Here is a 13,203-nt window from a genome sequence, read left to right as displayed (position 1 = left end):
TTTCATGTAATTTTACAGTAAAATACATAAAATATGCAGTTTTTGGAAGTGAAAAACAACAACTCTTATAATTTACAGGGAAAATCATAAATTGATATTCACAGAAATTTTCTGTGTGACACTTCAAATCTGATTTTTTTTTGTTTCTTCTTAGGTTTTTCTTATCAGTTATATGGTTTTGTTACATTTTATGTTGTTAAATGAATGATTATTGCATTATTTTAGTGTCATGCGTGTTAGTGTTTTGTGTTTATGACATTGTGTGTCAGATTGTGTATTTACCTCAGCATGAGTAAAAGCTATTTGTGATGAATTGTGATGAGCTCACCATGTGGCTTTCTTATTACCACCTGTGTTATTAATGTTGGTTGTTGTCAGTAAAGGTAAAAAACAGAATTTAGTAATATGGTACATTAACATTACTTCAGTTAATGAAATACATGTTTTTTTATTAAGGTCAATCTGTAAAACGTAAAATGTTGCTGGCAGCCACAGCTGCCATTTTTTAATATAAATTTCACAGATTGTTTTTACAGTGTACTCAGTATTAACTTCTAGTTTCCTAGTTTGTAGAACTTGTACAAAAGCATTATCACACTCATAATTGTTTTGCTGAGCTGCAGTAGTAAATATGTCAGCTGGATAATAATGTTCTCGCTTAAAATGTAGCATGTGTGGTGAATGCAAACCACAAATTTCAACGACCTTCGGCATTGTGTAGTTCTAAACTCGAGCAACACATTATATAATTGCAGCTCATGTCTGCAGGGATTGACTGTCAAACACATTTACTACAGCATCATGAAGAAGCCCTTGCCATGTTTGAAGCCTACATGCAAGCAGTGTTTTTCCTCCAAGGATGTAATGTCTCTAAAATGTTACTCATACCACATGGGTGGAAACCTTCATTACTCATTTTGCCTTATGAGTTTTCTGGCTCAGACCAAATAAGCTGTTACCAGCACCCCTTCTCCAAAACGAGATACCCAGCTGTGTAGAGAGAATAAAATGATAAAACCTGAATAAAGGATTGGTAGGAAGGAGCAGTAAAACATGTATGCTATTTCAAGCCCAGCAAGGCTGATCGCACTTTGTTTCCTTTTAATTTCTAATGGCTTCATCTCCTGTGCTCTCCGGGGTGTGTCCAATACATAGAAACAGCTGTCTGCAAATCTGGGTCATACCAGCCCAGCCCTCATGGCCTTTAACAAAGCAGAAGCCAGGGAGCATGGCAAACAGAAGCCATCTCATCTTCTGTAAGAGCTTAGAATGTTTTTTATAATTTTGCACAGATTCAATCAACATGTTTTATTACAAAAACCTGCACCCATGTCCTTGCTGTCAAACCGTTTTTCCTGGATTTGTGATTGCTTGAGCGGAGCATTGACGGATGCAATTTTTACAGGCATCCTAGACATCCTTGGGTGCTTTATAGTGACAGTAAATGTGGCTTGGATATTGAAACGCACCCTGCAATTCGCATGACAAGATCCAAAGCTCTCTGAATCACTGTGCCTTATAGCTGTATTCAGTGAAACAACATTATCTAAATACTCCTATGACTTGGCTGTCTTACTTTGAACAGAGCGTTTGTCAAGATTCAAATCATTGTTTAAAGCATGTTTAAAGCATCCCTATGGTCAAAAAAAATAAAAATAAAAAAATTCCCAAGGAATTTTATCAAAATCTTAAAGGATCAAATCAAATGTTATCTATTGAATATATAGGTTTATTTGATTTATAGATGATTCTTAAAGAGTTCTTTTTGGATATTGTGTCATCTTTATCAAAAATCTTCTAGTATAAATATTCTGGTATTGTATTCAGGATACTTAAAAGAAACCACATGGGAAATATATGAGCTTTAAAATCCTGAAAAGATTTCATTGAAATTCCTATTGATGTTGTATAGAGCAGTTGTTGTCAACCAGGGGGCCAGGACCGGACCTCAGCAAACTTCCAAGGGGGACTCAAGATAACTTAAAAAGATTTAAAATAAGACGACCTTAAAGGGTTAGTTCACCCAAAAATGAAATTTCTGTCATTAATTACTCACCCTCATGTCGTTCCACACCCGTAAGACCTTCGTTCATCTTCAGAACACAAATTAAGATTTTTTTGATGAAATCCAAGAGTTTTTTTTTTTTATCCTCAATAGAAAGCAATGAAATTACCACATTTAAGGTCCAGAAAAGTAGTAAAAATATTGTTAAAATAGTCAATATGACTGCAGTTTTTCAACCTTAATGTTATGAAGCGACAAGAATACTTTTTGTGTGCAAAAACAAAACAAAAATAACGACTTTATTCAACAAATTTGTCTCTCCCCTGTCAGACTCATACGCAGATGACGCAGTGAGTGCAGTTCAGCACTTCTCTGTTTACGTCCGAACGCCGACTCATTATTGGCCGGCTCCTGTGTCAGCATCACACGCATGCGTCGTGCTGCTCACGTGAACAGACGTCGGCCAATAATGAGGCTGAGTTCTGACACAGAATCTGGAAGCGCTGAACGTAAATAGCGTAGGAGACTGACTGGGGAGAGATGAATTTGTTGAATAAAGGTTGAACCACCGGTGTCACATTGACTATTTTGATTATTGTTTTTACTATTTTGCAGGACCTTGAATGACGGTAATTTCGTTGCTTTCTATTGAGGATAAAAAAAACCTCTTGGATTTCATCAAAAATATAATTAGAAGATGATCAAAGGTCTTACGGGTGTGGAACGACATGAGGGTGAGTAATAAATGACAGAATTTTCTTTTTTGGGTGAACTAACCCTTTAAACATTATACAGTAGAACATGAACATCTGAAAAAAAAAACACACAAAAAAAAAAACACAAAAAAAAAACACGGGGCCTTTGAATATTATTGTGGCTAGATGGGTCTTGGTGTCAAAAAGGTTGAGAACCACTGGTATAGAGGCATTTTATCCAGATAATCTTTGGAAACTATATATGTGTTCTAAAATATCTAGGTTTTAATTTTGTGTTATGCTGTAAAGGCCGAACTGATGTGATGAAAAACAGGCCAAACAAGGTTCATTTTGGGAGTTTGGAACAGCTTGCCAAAGTGAACTTTCTGGAAAAATTCACTCTGTCTGGTAAATACCGAACAGTTCTGCTGCAAACAGGGCCGTCCTAAGCCCCTTGAGGGAGCCACCCCCCACCAGAACACGAATGGACACAGAGGAGGACGGCCCTGGCTGCAATTGTATTTTGACTTTTTTTTACCCCCAAGTAAAGAACGAAAAGGAACTTTTATATCGGGACCTTAATCCTATAAGAGAAATCCTATTAGAAATCCTTAGATTTGGTTCCAAATTATGGCAGAAATTGGATTTATTTATTTATAATTATGACAGAAAAATTGTTTTATTTGGCTTATTTTGACCTAGGTAAAGTTTAATCAATCTAAGAATATAAATATACACTTTATAAATATTATAATGTATAATGAGCAGTATCCAGATCACTTTCCTTTTGTACGGAGAATTGTTTCTAATAACAAAACTGCCCAATTGTTACCTTAGCAGCTCAAGTTTTTCACTGACTCATTCAATAGAAATTAAATACGAGTTTTCCTACAGTACATAGTGCATTGTGAAAACCTTTAATGGAACAGGAGAACAGTGGTTGTCCTGACAAACCAGGTTTATAGAACAATAAAATGCACTTGTACTCAACTGTGAAGCCTGACTGGAGAAGAGTTACAGCACAGCTTCAATTCATAAAATGACTTTCACTGAATGCTGGCTTACCAAAAGTGACGTCACAAGGTTTATATGGTCTCTTTTTCGACACAATGCAGTAATCCTACCAGCAGCCATTTCAGTGGAGTCATGCTGGGTAGCTGTAAAATGGAGAACGACTATATATTGAGAGCTGATGGGGAAACCAATTTTCTTTTTCTCGAGGGAACATATTTCACATGGTTCTGGTTCCACAAAATGCTTTGAAAATTGTTTTGAAAATAATAAGTACCAATAGCAGATAAAAAAAAAAAAGTTGGCCTAGAGAAAGTGAGGGATCAATGGACATGCTCAGTAATGCTCCGGACACCAGTGCCTTCATTCAACATGGCAGACACTCCCTGGCCCAGATTAGCAAAAAGCTCCCTGTGTAACACCTGATCTGAAATTCAATCCCATATTGAGTGCATGTGTGAGTGAAAATTGAGGTCATACTAATCTGTACCTCTGTCTCTTCCTGTCAAATCATAATCCAATCCATAACCTGCCACTGAAGCCATACAAAAGTAAATGCCTAATCCCTTATAAGCCTGGTTTTCACCAAAAACCCATAAACTACAGCTAATGCCTTGTGTGTTATAAAAAAAGAGGTTAATAAATGATATCCCAAATCAAGTTTGTACCACTTTTAACCGTAAAAGAGGTTTAGCACACGAATACATGAATGGAACCTGAATTATTATCATGACACTCGATTTGTATTCAGTACCATACAACACAATCATAATCCTGATTGCATTTGCTGCTCAAAGTGGATCTTTTGCCTGTGCTTATCTCATAATCCAGAAGTAGAAAGGCAGGATGCGGCGCTTTCAGAGAAAAAGAATAAAAAAGAAAAGAAAACAGAGCCAGCATGTGGTCTCCAGTGTGATTCCTCTGTTACTTCTGTCACTGTGAAATCAAAGAGCAAAAACGCAGTGTCAATCACTTTCTGGAATATCTCTGAAGCAGCAAATTAATTTGTTTCACTGTCTTGGAAATTACTGCTTTTACTTTTTATTTTTAATCACTGTTAACACAAAGTCTAATATTTTTTATAAAAAAACAAATCCTGTAATAAATAAATAAAAAGGGAGCATTGCTGATAACCACCATTGTTTGGGGAAAGTTACTATTAAAAGTAATGCGCTACAATATCGAGTTACTTCCTAAAAAAGTAACTAATTGCATTACTTGGTTACTTTTTATGTAAAGTAAAACAATACATTACTTTTGTGTTGCTTTTTCTCACCTGGGCTGGACTTGCTTGTTTCTTTTTTTAATAACAAACAAATCATAAGTTCTATTTTTGGCAAATGTAAAGGCCCTTTCACACCAAAAGTGAAATGAATAAGCCACAGGCCGAAAGAAATGCAAATTCATGTCTGTAATTTAGGATAGCAGAAGAACAGGATGCAGGAGAAGAAAGTTCAACACTCCTACTGCAAAAAATAAAAAAATTAAAAAAAGTGAAACACAAATGTGATGTTTATCTAAAGTCATTTTTACTTATTTTGGATCATCAAAGGTCAGCAGCAAAGACAGTGATTAATAAAGTGAGATTAAATACATAAAGTATATTTGTTCTTTATCATATTTAATTATTGCAGGTTTGCATAATATTCTGAGTTTGCATTTCACTGTTTTTATTCATTTTGAAAAATACTGAATCTGCTGTCAGTCAATAAATGGGAAAACAAAGTAACTTGCTTTGCAAAAGTAACCCAGATATTTTGTTGTAAATTTAAAAGTAATGCGTTACTTTACTAGTTACTTGGAAAGAGTAATCTGATTATGTGACTCAGGGGCCGTTTACACGACACCGTTTTCAACTAAAAACTTTTTATGCGTTTTTTTGCCGTTCCTTTACACGAAAACAGCGGTTTTGGTGGTCTGAAAACGCAAACCTTTGAAAACGGGTTTCAAAGTGCAAGTTTTTGAAAACAGTCTCCGTGTAAACAACAAAAACGCATATCTGTGAAAACGATGCCGTCAAGCACATGCGCATTACACGTTCAGTCTATAGTGTTTCATCGCCATCTAATGGCCTGGCAGCAGAATACAGCGTTTTTAGTCATTTTCACGGATTCGTATGAATGGGGACCGTTTTGACAATGGTGTCGTCTGTACGCGGAAAATCCAAAAGGAAAAACTCTTCAGTTTTAAGCATATCGTTGTCATGTAAACATACCCTAACATTACTTGTAATGCTTTTCCCCAACTCTGAAAACCACCATGTCTTTTGGATGCTGGTCCCTCCCATAGAATGCTGGTTTGTTGAAAATAAGCAATAACCAGCATAAACCAGCCTGGACCGGCATGGAAATTCATGCTAAGCTGGTCTTTTCAGCAAGGAAAACTTAGCTGATAACATGATACATTAAGCTTGTGTAGATACGTCTAGTTCTTAAACAATGTGTTTTTGTCTTCAGTTTCAGCTGCAACTGTCCTTCCCAGCGTTTCTCTTGCTCTATGAGTCATCTAGTGTAGCCACATTAGCACCTTCACAGTCAAGTCCAGCTCTTAGCACTGTCTGGAGCAGCTGTGTCAAATGTAACCTTCCCAGTCTGCTCATTACAGTCCCTGTATCCCTGCCATTAACTGGGTCATGGTAATTCAGACACCCACAAGTGGCTATTACAAGAGCCCTGACTGTACAATAACTTAAAAACCAGCCAACATGGAAATGAATGCGCAGCTCTAAGTCATCTAACCCAACATACAACAGAAGCACCCCATCTGCTGGCCAAGTCGAAAATTACTCTAGACTGTGACTGCATCACAATTTGCATATTTGTTCTAAAAAGCATGCAAAATTAGAAGCAGTGTGTCCTACATCATAGTACGCTTAAAAAAAGTATGCCAGAAGTTTCTGGAAAGTGTGTATCTGTGCATGCTTTTTTAAATTGTATTGACCTCGTGCACTATTGGAAAAAGAGGATTTTGTCTTTTTTTCCCCCATGTGCTGAGGAATGCAAGACTGAAGCTGCAACCGCCTTTTTAAATGCATGAACCCATCAATTTTCAACTTTTAATCTTAAGTTAATTTATCTCAATCTGTTTAAAGATACACTATATAACTTGAAAATGTGTCTCGTGGAAGAACATTTTCTTGGTCGTGCTTCGGCTCTACGCAGATGAATGTGGTTTGATGAATATAGGACTTATCTTATCAGAGCAGATGGACAAATAAAAACGTTTTTTTTTGTTGTTTTTTTTTTTTTACAACCGGTGATTCTCCTTGGGTTTGCATTTTAAATGATCCATGTCAAATTTTTCTTCTTTGCTGTGACAACAAACTTTCAGCCCGTTTCCCACAACCAGAGCTACTTTTCAGCCATTTCCTGCTACATCCGTCCCGACAGCTCTAAAATGTAAATTGCTATTATAGTTATATCAAAGTTGGGTAAATACATGGTTTGGAGGATGGATTTTATTTTATTTATTTATTTTTTTGCACTCTCATTAATAGCATTTTGTTATTTTTATCAAAAAAAGTTACATAGAGTAGCTTGAAATAGAAACTGTCCTTTATAATTTTATGCCATATGTCCCAATACTTGGTTACTGTATCATCATATATTATATAGGCTTATACAGTACCAACCAAAAGTTTGGAACAATTAAGAATTTTTAATGTTTTTGAAAGAAGTCTCTTATACTCACCAAGGCTGCATATTTTTGATGAAAATTATAGTAAAAAACAGTAATATTTTGAAATATTAAATATAAATATTATTTAAGATAATTTGAATATATTTTAAATGTAATGTAATCCTATGGCAAAGCTGAATTTTCAGCATCATTACTCCAGTCTTCAGTGTAACATGATCCTTTAGAAATCATTTTAATATGACATTAAACATAAAAAAATCATTGGACCTTTCGTTTATATATAGTTTGTATTTTTACCATCACTAGCAATGTACATAGTTTAGAAGTATAAATACTAGTAGAAGTATGTTTATTGCGATGCAGAGTAGAAAAATAAAAAAGAAAGAAAGTATAAATCGATGAACTTACACACTCTAACATGTAATTTTTTTTAAATTTTGGTCAGCATAAATGGTTTGAAAATGTAATTTGTTGTTGAATTACTTCCTTGCATGATGATCATTAGAAAGCTCTCAGTATAAAATGTGACTTCTCAGTACACTAAGAAGGCATATGTCATAAGATTGGGGCCACAGTGTCTGGCATGTCATTAAACATTCAGCACTGTCTCGATTAGAGGTCTCGCAGCGGGAAAAAAAATTGTTGTACGATGGTATGATGTTCACGATCCGCTCCATCCCTTGAGAGTGCACCACCTTGTAATCAGTATGTCTGTCACGGCTGAGACTCTCGCTCTGACATACTCACAATTTAAACCATTCACATGTCTTTTTCATGAGTTTAACCTTCAAGCAAAATAACTCCATTGCCTGTGTACATTTTTATTGGATCGTCCCTGGCGGAAAGTAACACATACACCTCTAGTATTTGCTTGAGTGTGCTGACACTTGTACCAGATGAAACAGCTATTAGATACTGTGCAGTCGTGAGTATGTGCGTGTCAGAGAAAGTGTATGAATGCAACCTTGACAATGTCCTTGACTCACTGAGAAGCTCGCTACAAAGAACCATAATATTCCACCACAGCTTGGAAACAAAAATAAAAATCCCCTACTTTTCTAAGGGAAGGACTCTTAAGTAGCATATGAAATACCATTGGGTATTTATCTTTGAAACATAGTAAACTAGCTATTTGGTGACAACAATAACAAAACAATGACAATGATGTTAAATCAAGGAGACAGACAGCAGTTTCTGAATTGTTACTGGCCGACAGTGTGATTTAGACATTAGTTATTTCACTGCAGTTCGGAAAACTTGATTCTCATTGGTCAATTGTGGCATTCTGCAATCAGATATTTCCTAATATTCACCATCGTACATGGCAAACCTGTCTGAAACTACTTTCATGTCAGTCACTGGTATCACACCATGAACTCACTCTCTCGTTTCTTACAAAAACAGCTGCCGCTTTCTTGCATCTTAGTTATTGATTGTACTGACAATGACCATCAGTGGACTTAAAGCGGTGGTTTATTATGATTTTACTTTTTTAACTTTAGTTAGTGTGTAATGTTGCTGTTTGAGCATAAACAACATCTGCAAAGTTACGACGCTCAAGGTTCAAAGGGAGATATTTTCTTTTAAAGAATTCTCTGTTTAAGGACTACAACAAACGGCTGGTAGGAACTACAATGACCTTATCCTGGGTTGGTGACATCACTAACCCTAAAATTTACTTAAACCCTGCCCCCGAGAACACGCAACAAAGGGATGAGGCCATGTTACTGCAATACAGTACACAACACAAATGCAATAGCATGTCATAAAAGCAAGATGAGAACATGACAAATTATAACCATAATTAAACTATACCTCTTATATCTTCATGCAGCATATATTCTCTGGCTCTGTAAGCAACTTACAATAGTTCCCACATGAGCGATTTATAGATTATCATAACAGAATATGCTAATCAATAACTTCAAGATAGTTAACTCCACATCAGCCACATAAATTCATCAACTAACTGTTCAGAAACGTCCTGTTGCATTTCTACATGTCACTTCTTCTTGAGTCTCTCCATCATTGTCCGACTCCGGTTTGAACATAAAAGGCTGAACAGTTTCTGACATTTTCAGTGAGTCTGCATGAGGTAATCGCGTTGCTAGCAGTACTATGTGCTAACAGGAGCTATTGAAACTCCGCCCTCTTCATAGGAGCAGCAGCTCATTTGCATTTAAAGGGACACGCACAAAAACGGAGCATTTTTGCCGTCAAAAAGTGACAAATTTAACATGCTATAAAAAATTATCTGTGGGGTATTTTGAGCTAAAACTTCACATACACACTCTGGGGACATCAGAGACTTATTTTACATCTTGTAAAAGTGGTATTATATGACCCCTTTAAGTATTAACATTACTGTAGTATTGCTGCAGTATTTGTGTTGCTATAGGAAATATATTGCCTATAGGCCCCCATGTGTTTTTTACATTCCAATGGACTAATTTTTTCTTAGCGGAAGCTTTTTTCACAAAATATGCACAACCATTGAAAGTTACCTTCTATTTAAAAAAAAAAATACTGGAAAAAAAAAAAAGTTTCACTGTTTCCACAAGAATATTAAGCAGCACAACTGTTTTCAACATTGATAATAATAAGAAATGTTTCTTGAGCATCACATCAAATCAGCATATTAGAATGATTTTTGAAGGATCATGTGACACTAATAATATAAATGAATAAATTACATTTGAAAATATATTAGAATAGAAATCCATTATTTTAAATTGTCAGCATATTTCACAATATTACTGTTTTTTACTGAATTTCTTATCAAATAAAGGCAGCCTTGATGAGCATAAAATAATTTTTTCCAAAGACATTAAAAAAATCCCCACACTTTTGAAAGGTAGTGTACATGTAATTTAAAAATAATTTCAAGTCAAATCGATATTTCATTTAAACATGTTTTTAGTGAACTGCCGTGTAATTAAATGGAATAAGTACTCACGGTCAGTCCAAGGAGCCATAAACTTACTTTTCTGACATTGTTCTATTGGTGTGTATCCAGTTTAGAGGACAGGGAGCAAAGTGGGATTATAACAAAGGATAAAAGATGATTCCCAGTGATGAATTGGATGTCAGTTGGCACATCCTGGCCCGTTTAACTTTCAGCGAGTTGATCCATCTCCTCTAGAGTTTTGGAGGCTGCTCAAAACACAGCGCCAGAGAACTAGAGCAGAGTGAAAAATGTTCAGGAACTGTACTATTAGACACCAGAAACCCTCCAGCGGCTAGACCAAAATTAGAAGCCTCATTGTAACCAAGACTACACCCTATTTTAATTCTCTGTGGAGTTAATTAGGCCAGCATGGTTACAACACTACTATACATAATGTTTCCACTATACTCTGCTCAGGCGGTTTGGTGAAAAGAGTGCGTGGGAAAACGGTACATAAATCCTCACGCATGAGAATTTTTTATAATTGAGGGTAGGTCAGGTTGTGGTATAACTATACAAAAATATATTGTTGTTTGTTGTTGTTGTTCATTTCATTTGCCAGTTCTCTTGTCCATATTATACATTGTCCCTTCTCTACTATACCTGTCAATAAAACATTAAGGTTTGCTATTTGAAACCCCAGTAGGGTCAGTTCATGAACTGGAGAGTGACTGGGATCTCCCATCACCATCGTGCCCTTGAGCAGCCTCAGGTTGCCATGTAGTAGCCTAAAAGTACTGAAAATCTAGTGACTAAATATTTTAAAAGTATGGAAATAAGCTTTTCCCTGCTGCATGCAATTAAAACCTAGTAACTACTGTCATTATATTCAGTAAAAATAATTGGGTGAGGACTTATATCAACCCAGCAGGTTTTATATGAATGTATTAGCTAAGAATAGGTCAGCTAAATTAGGAGGAAATCAGTACTGTGCCTGCTATCCAGGCAGACAGGGATCGACCGCCTAAAATTTGATTGCCAATTGCACTTTTTTCCCTCACAGAGTCGCTGTAAATTGTCTGGTGCTTAAATGGATTTTGCTGATTATCCCACCAATCGTGTATGTTACCTCCTCGTAGCAGCATATCACCGCAGTAAAGAGGATCTCCAGAATGTCCTGCCGTTAGTACAAGGATGTGGGCAGCATTTTGCATAGCATCATGAGCTGTAGATCGTGGTGTACAGGCTATATATTAAGTTATCGTTTGTATTTATTCAGATTTATCTGTAAACAGAAATGTAACGAATGTAGCCAAGATAAAATTATATAAAAATCAGTGTTTGCCGAGTAAACTGGACAGTGTATCTGTAATAGATGATAATCTATTTTGAAAACGTTGTGCAGCAGCGCCATCTGCTGTCTGGAAGATTGTACATGTAGCAGGCTTTTTTTGATACCTCACATAAAATGTCTCCACGATCTAATTAATATGACTGAAATATGTGTCTTATAGAAATCTTATATGTCCCTGTGACAGCCCTAGGCTCTATAAAGGGGGGGAAAATAACCGCGGCGCGCTCTTGTTAGCCAATCATGCGACAACGAACAGTGTTTGGGAGAACTTGTGTATATTTCTGCTTGATGCGGGAAAAATACTATAGTGATTTATAGTAAATACTATAGTGTTTTTCAAACCATACTATAGTAAAGTACTTGAATTAATTTGTTGTGGTAATTCTGTAGTTGCTGTGGTAACATAACAACTATGGTAATATAAACAAATTACAAAGTTTTACAAAGTTTTCTACAACTATAGGGTATATTATACTACAATATACACTATAGTTTACTGTAGTAAAAACTAAAGTATACTACAGTATTTATTACAGTTTATCAGTTCACTATAGTTAGAGTATGCTGTAGCATTCATTAACAGTGTTGTAAATTATATAATATATACAGTATACTAGCCTACAAACCCGATTCCAAAAAAGTTGGGACACTGTACAAATTGTGAATAAAAAAGGAATGCAATAATTTACAAATCTCATAAACTTATATATCATATTTTATTCACAATAGAATATAGATAACATATCAAATGTTGAAAGTGAGACATTTTGAAATGTCATGCCAAATATTGGCTCATTTTGGATTTCATGAGAGCTACACATTCCAAAAAAGTTGGGACAGATAGCAATAAGAGGCCGGAAAAGCTAAATGTACATATAAGGAACAGCTGGAGGACCAATTTGCAACTTATTAGGTCAACTGGCAACATGATTGGGTATAAAAAGAGCCTCTCAGAGTGGCAGTGTCTCTCAGAAGTCAAGATGGGCAGAGGATCACCAATTCCCCCAATGCTGTGGTGAAAAATAGTGGAGCAATATCAGAAAGGAGTTTCTCAGAGAAAAATTGCAAAGAGTTTGAAGTTATCATCATCTACAGTGCATAATATCATCCAAAGATTCAGAGAATCTGGAACAATCTCTGTGCGTAAGGGTCAAGGCCGGAAAACCATATTGGAATGCCCTTGATCTTCGGGCCCTTAGACGGCACTGCATCACATACAGGAATGCTACTGTAATGGAAATCACAACATGGGCTCAGGAATACTTCCAGAAAACATTGTCGGTGAACACAATCCTCCGTGCCATTCGCTGTTGCCGGCTAAAACTCTATAGGTCAAAAAAGAAGCCATATCTAAACATGATCCAGAAGCGCAGGCGTTTTCTCTGGGCCAAGGCTCATTTAAAATGGACTGTGGCAAAGTGGAAAACTGTTCTGTGGTCAGACGAATCAAAATTTGAAGTTCTTTTTGGAAAACTGGGACGCCATGTCATCCGGACTAAAGAGGACAAGGACAACCCAAGTTGTTATCAGCGCTCAGTTCAGAAGCCTGCATCTCTGATGGTATGGGGTTGCATGAGTGCGTGTGGCATGGGCAGCTTACACATCTGGAAAG

This window comes from Ctenopharyngodon idella, chromosome 3, assembly GCF_019924925.1.
Source record: "Ctenopharyngodon idella isolate HZGC_01 chromosome 3, HZGC01, whole genome shotgun sequence".
Lineage (NCBI taxonomy): Eukaryota > Metazoa > Chordata > Actinopteri > Cypriniformes > Xenocyprididae > Ctenopharyngodon > Ctenopharyngodon idella.
The sequence above is the reverse complement of the archived record's forward strand: the minus strand, read 5'-3'. Positions refer to the sequence as shown.